Source organism: Lycium barbarum, chromosome 6 (assembly GCF_019175385.1).
Source record: "Lycium barbarum isolate Lr01 chromosome 6, ASM1917538v2, whole genome shotgun sequence".
NCBI lineage: Eukaryota > Viridiplantae > Streptophyta > Magnoliopsida > Solanales > Solanaceae > Lycium > Lycium barbarum.
The window spans coordinates 5,843,930-5,850,474 of NC_083342.1; the positions used below are offsets into that span (position 1 = coordinate 5,843,930).

A 6,545-nucleotide genomic window follows, 5' to 3' on the forward strand; every position below is an offset into this window, starting at 1 on the left:
GAGTTAGGAACAACAGTGATGCCCCCTTTCTTTGGCACACACTGAACTGGGCTTACCCATGGACTGTTGGCTATCGGGTAAACCACCCCAGCATCTAACCACTTAATTATTTCCTTCTTCACCACCTCTTGCATCGGTGGATTTAATCTTCGCTGATGCTCAACACTCGGCGAACTTTCCTCCTCCAACTGTATTCGGTGCTCACAAATTCCGGCGGGAATCCCCCGGATGTCTGCAATAGTCCATCCCAAAGCTCTTAAATGCTTTCTCAATACTTCGATGAGTCTTTGGATTTGGCCCTCATTCAGAAGTGATGACACAATAACTGGGAGGGAGGCATTCGTTTCAAGAAACACATATTTAAGATGAGCTGGAAGTTGCTTGAGATCGAACTTCGGTGGCTCAATAATTGAGGGTTTTGCTGGAGGAGTTGTTCGCTTCTCTAGATCAAGAGATTGTTTCTTGGGCTCATAAGAGTAAGACCCCAGACCGATGAGTGCATTTATTGTCTCAGTATATTCCTCCATTTGTTCAGCATCAAAATTTACCAAGATGGCCGATAGTGCTTCACTCAAACATTCTTCCTCCATTTTGAATTCCACAGCATCATCCACCTCATCAACAAAATTTATGACTGAAATACTTTGATAAGGACTAGGTAATTTCATACCTCTGCTTGCGTGGAAAGTCACCTCCTCATCGTTCACCCGGAACTTTATTTCGTGCTTCTCGGAATCCATAAGAGCTCTCCCCGTGGCAAGGAAAGGTCTTCCCAGAATAATAGGAATTTCTTGATCAATAGCACAATCAAGAATCACGAAATCTGCCGGCAGAAGGAATTTCCCGATTTGAACCAGTACATCATCAACTACCCCCACTGGCCTTTTTATCGATCTGTCAGCCATCTGCAATCTCATGGTAGTTGGCCTCGGCATCGCTAACCCTGATCTCATAAAAATTTCCAGGGGCATAAGATTTATGCTAGCCCCGTTATCACATAAAGCCCTAGCAAAATTTTGCTGCCCTATGGTGCATGGAATTGTGAATGCTCCAGGATCTTCCCTCTTTTGCACTGTGGTCTTGGAAAGAATGGCACTAACGCGGTGAGTGATGCCCACAGTGTCATGTTTCAATGTTTTTTTCTTCTTTGTTAAAAGGTCCTTCAAATACTTAGCAAAGCCAGGCATTTCTTGGACAGCATCCATGAACGGAAAATTCATCGTTAACTGCTTGAGTTGATCATAAAATCGCAAGCACTTCTCATCTTCTGTTTTTCTCACCAGCCTTTGAGGAAAAGGTGGTGAAGATTTGAACAATTGGCTCAAAGGGCGAAGAGCACCGGAAAGTTTTGCCTTCCCCTTTTCCTGGTTTTCCACCGGTTCCTTTGGTTTATTAAGATTCAGCTCTTCTTCAACTACAATGGGGACTTCCTCCCCTGCTTCTTCCTCGACAATATCATCCAATACATTAGGCTGCGCTTCTTTTTCAACAATTGGTTCCTGATCAATTGGCTTTTTATTGTCACCCTGAAGTATTTTTCCACTTCTGGTGCTAATGGCAAGTACATTCTCCACAGAGTTCACTCCACTACCTTTTGGATTAGGAACTGTATCACTCGGTAATTGTCCCCGTTGAGGAGTATGCACTTCTCGGGAAAGGTCTCTGAATTGCGCTTCAAGCTTCTGAATGGAAGCTGAATGCGATAGTTGGACCTGGGACATTCCCTTGATTGTGCTCTCTGTTCTGTCTTGATTCATCAGCATTTTCTGCATCATACTCTTCAGTTCTGCAGAATCATTAGACGTGTTACCAGCAGAGTTAGTAGCTGAATTATCTTTCCATGGCTGGGAATTGGATGCTTGCCCCCTAGGTGGAATGTAGGGGTTAGAGCTCTTGTTGCCATAATTATTGTTATTGTAATTCCCTTGATTGGGATTACCCTGATCAGTTCTTCCATAATTCTGTCCTTGGTAATTTTGTTGAGGCCTTTGCCATGGGTGATTACCGGAACCTTGGTAGTTTTACCGTTGATAACCCCCTTGCGAGTTATTGACATAATTCACATCCTCATATTGTGGCTGCCCCTCAAGATAAGTTTCGTCAGAAACTTGATACATTCCGGGAGCATGAGGTGGCATCTCATCGATAACATTTACACATTTGGCCTCTTTCTCCATAAGCCTTTTGGATAATAAATCCACGGTGGTTTGCAGTTGAGTGAACGCATGATCTCGCTCATGATTTTCGTTGGCCACCGCGGCCACAGAGGGACTACCATATGATAGGAATTCGCTATCAGTCGAATGCCAGGCTTGATTATGGGTAGTAAGCTTGTCGAGCAACCGGGTGATGTTGACAAAGGTTTTGTCCATAAAGCATCCCCCAGCTGCAGTGTTGACAGCTATTTGATTCATTGTATCTAGCCCCTTGTAGAACTTCTCTGTGAGAATTGCATCTGGAAATCCATGATTCGGAGATTGAGCTAGATAATATTTGAACCTCTCCCATGCAGCATATAGTTGTTCCCCTGGAAGTTGTTTAAACCCAAAAATCTTATCCCGAAGCTCAGCCTTTTTGCTGGGTGGGAACCATTTTTTTAGAAAGATATTGGCCAGCTCATTCCAGGTATGAATAGTATTGCTCGGGAGCTTTTCATACCATTCCCTAGCTTGGCCAGCTAATGAATATTTGAAAACCCGCAGTCGCAGTGCATCAGCAGGAACAACACCTTGAGATTGTTGGGAACATACATGCACGAAATTCTTTAGGTGTCGAAGTGGACAGTCCTCCGAAGAATTTCGGAAATAGCCTTCAAGTTTCAATAGCTGATAGATAGAACTATCAATTTTGAAATTAGCATTTCCTGTTCTCGGGGAAACTACAGCAGAAGCATAATCAGCTTCGTCGATGAATTCTGCAAATACATTCTCATCCTCCTCTTCTTCTGGTGCAGGATGGTTCACTTGGATCCCCCCTTGGTTCCCTTGATTGCGATGGGGTCTTCCAGCCATGTTCACCTGGTTCACTAAAACAGCAAACGAAGTGTGATGGAATAGAAAAAGTTTTAAAGAATAGTACACAACAATTAGTAATTTCTGAACCGTATTCCCCGGCAACGGCGCCAAAATTTGATACGCTTAAATTACACCTATTAATGGCGTAAAGCGGACGTTGTCAAATATAGTAACCCAACAAGGTTGGGGTCGAATCCCACAAGGAATATGGAGAGAAAATACTAATCGTATGCGATACCGGTCTTTAGATGCTTTAATCCTATTCCGGATAGTTTGAATTGATTGTTGAATAATGTAATTTAATACTTTGACTTAAAATGTAATTAATGTGAGAGAGAGAGACTAAGGTTGTGTTCCCCAATTTGATTAGATATTATGCTTCAGGTTTCAAAGTGATATACTTCTAATGGTTGTTCTATGAATATGCACTTGGTCTCTTAAAGACTTCTTAATGTTTCCCAACAGTTAAGCAGTATTTCCTCTTTATGATTCTTCCGAATATAAAAGAGTTACAATCGAAGAGCGACCAATGATGCCAATTTAGACTTATTCTTATTCCTAAGTTAGTCTATTAAACGAGGGTTAACGCCTCGAGTCATTGTTATTCAATCTTACCAATATTGACTCTCTTTCCCAAGAAAAGTCAATATAATGGCTTCGGCTAATGCTTGCAATCATTACCCAACGTTACAACTCAAAGATAGAATAAATAACAACAACCATTATGCATATATCAATAATAGAAACCCATTCACATAATACCCATCATGGGATTCACAACCTTAGAATTGAAATTAGCTACTCATAATGTTTCTTGATAGAAAAAGCTTAAAGATTAACATAATACACTTACAATACTAATACAAGATGGAATGAGAGTGAAGTTGTTGCCTTAAATGCTCCAACCACTTCAAGATTAAAAACCTAGGGTTTATGCCTCTAAAATAAAATCTGAATGTTGAATTAAAACCCTACATTATGTATTTATAGAGCCAAAAATCGCGCCAAGTTTCTGGACAAAAATGCCCTTACGCCGCATTGTTACGGACCGTAACTCAGGTTACGGTCCGTCCTTCATTTCGTCATTTGACCACTTTGACGTTACGGCCACCATGCGACGGACCGTACCCTGTGTTACGGTCCGTCCTTCTGAAGCGTAAGTGGTGACAATTACTTGGCAACTTTCTGGAATTTTGGATGATGTTACGGTGAAGGGTTACGGACCGTAACATGCGTTACGGACCGTAACACTAAACCGTAACACTGAAGGTTTTATTGAAACTCTCTGGAAATTTAGCTCATGTTACGGTGACATGTTACGGACCGTAACATGAGTTACGGACCGTAACACTCCACCGTAACACTGATGGTTTCAATGAAAACTTTCTGGAAATTCAGGCCCTGTTACGGTTCAAAGGTATGGACCGTAACATGAGTTACGGACCCTGTTACGGTCCGTAACATGAGTTACGGAGCGTCGCTTAGCTCCAATTTGTCCGTTTTTTCAGCATTACTTCTCATTTCCAATCCTTAGTTAATCAACCCTATAAAACACAAAAATAACATAAGAAACAATGTAAAAACACTTAAAATCAAGCAACATGTCTAGTTACAAAGGCATAAAATGTGCTAAAATTCACGGCACATCAATACCCAACCCATTTTCAACCAAATTTCCAACAAAATTTACAGTAGAATCCTCTATTCTTTTATCACTATTAAAAGGGTTGGAATTACCAGATTTTAGGGCTTTTCTCAGAATCTCCATTTCAGTGACCTGAACTAACTGGTTGTGGTAGTGTTGCAGATGGGTTTTGGTCAATGGAGATTGGGTATTTTGGTGGTGAATCAGGCTATTTTGGGTCTGACAGAGTTGGGTTTTTTGAAGGTGAAGGTGTGGGGTTTATTTTTGGTACAATGGTAGAGGTGGAATCATCTTGAGACATGATTAATTTTGGGACAATTCGACATAGGAGAGGAGAAGTGAAAGGGTTAAGAACGTTACACACATAGAGAGAAGATGAATTGATTTTAAGTGAAGAGAGAGAGACAAAAGCTTTGGCTTAAAATGGGTGCAAGGAACCGATTCTGATTGGCCAACAAAGAACTTTTCTTACACTCCAGGTCGGTTTAGAAAAGATGTATCGTTTGGGCTCTAATTTTAAATTTGAGGCGGGAGGAATTTAATGACATTGCACCTTTTTGACAATTTAAAAACATATAAGTACTGAAGAGACTACTAACCTAAGTCACAGGAACCAGGTTCCTTGATAATCTTTTTAAAAATGTGGGCAAAACCTCTGAGAAGTGCAATGTCTCCAATGCTTATGTTGCCCTGAAGATGTCATGCGTGTATACCTGTAACAGTATAGAAGTAAGTTAGGTGTCACCAAAAAACACTTTTAGCATTGTACCTTTCTTCTTGACATAGCCAATCAAGGAGGGAATTTTAAGGAGAAGCAACTAGTTGAGCTTGATCAAGCCCAATCTCCAAACGATTTCTTTCAAATTATTCTTTGCTCAATGCTTTGCTGAAGATATCTGCTACTTGATCCTCTTTCTTGCAGAACTTCATACAGATCAACCCATTTTCAACATTATCCCTTAGGAAATGGTGCCTTACATCAATGTGCTTGGTCCTTTTGTGTTGCACGGGATTTTTTTTTTGCCATGTTAAGTACACACTCAGTAAGTACACCAAAATCCTCAAGCTGTTATTTGATCCATAGCAATTGAGCACAATACGAGGCAACAACCACATACTCAGCTTCAGCAGTAGAAAAAGCCACTGAATGTTGTTTCTTTGTACCCCAAAAGATCAAGCATGATCGTAGAAAAAAGTGCCATTTCAGTTGTGCTCTTCCTATCCACCAAGTATCCAGCATAATCAGCATCAGCATATCCAACCAAATCAAAATTATCTCCTGAAGGATAGTAGAGGACCAGGTCCTGAATCCCTTTTAGATACCTCAAGATTCTCTTTGCAGCTTTTAAATGAGATTCTTTTGGACTTGATTGGAACCTTGCACACTCAACAAATTTCTTTCCTTTTTCTTCGAAAATAAGGTGTTGTCAATTTTTCCTCTTGTAAATCTATTTTTTAGAACAAACTTTGACAATCCCTCATACCATGTTCGAGGAGCTTGCTTTCAACCATAAAGAGCCTTGTCAAGCTTGAACACATGCTCAGGATGCTCATGACTTTCAAAACCAGGAGGGTGCTTGAAAAAAAAAACTCTTCAGGTACCCATTAAGGAAGGCACTTTTGACGTCTATTCGGAACAATTTGAATTCCATATGAGATGCACAAACAATAGGAATCCTGATTGCTTCCATTTTTGCAACAGGAGCAAAGGTCTCACCATGATCAATACTTTCTTCTTGATTGTATCCTTGAACCACCAACCTTGCTTTGTTCCTTATGGTGTTTCCAGATTTATCAAGCTTATTGTGAAACACCCACCTAGTCCCAATCACTGTTCTGTCTGAAGGCATGGGGACTAGGTGCCACACTTTGTTTCTCTAGAAAAG

General features: G+C 40.7%; 1 non-coding gene across 1 annotated transcript; it reads left to right on the plus strand.

The window, feature by feature from the left end:
- Positions 1-2,460: 2,460 nt before the first annotated feature.
- On the plus strand, positions 2,461-2,567 carry LOC132600939 (small nucleolar RNA R71). The gene has a single exon (XR_009567394.1). It is a non-coding gene; the product is annotated as a small nucleolar RNA R71 (small nucleolar RNA).
- Positions 2,568-6,545: the final 3,978 nt, after the last annotated feature.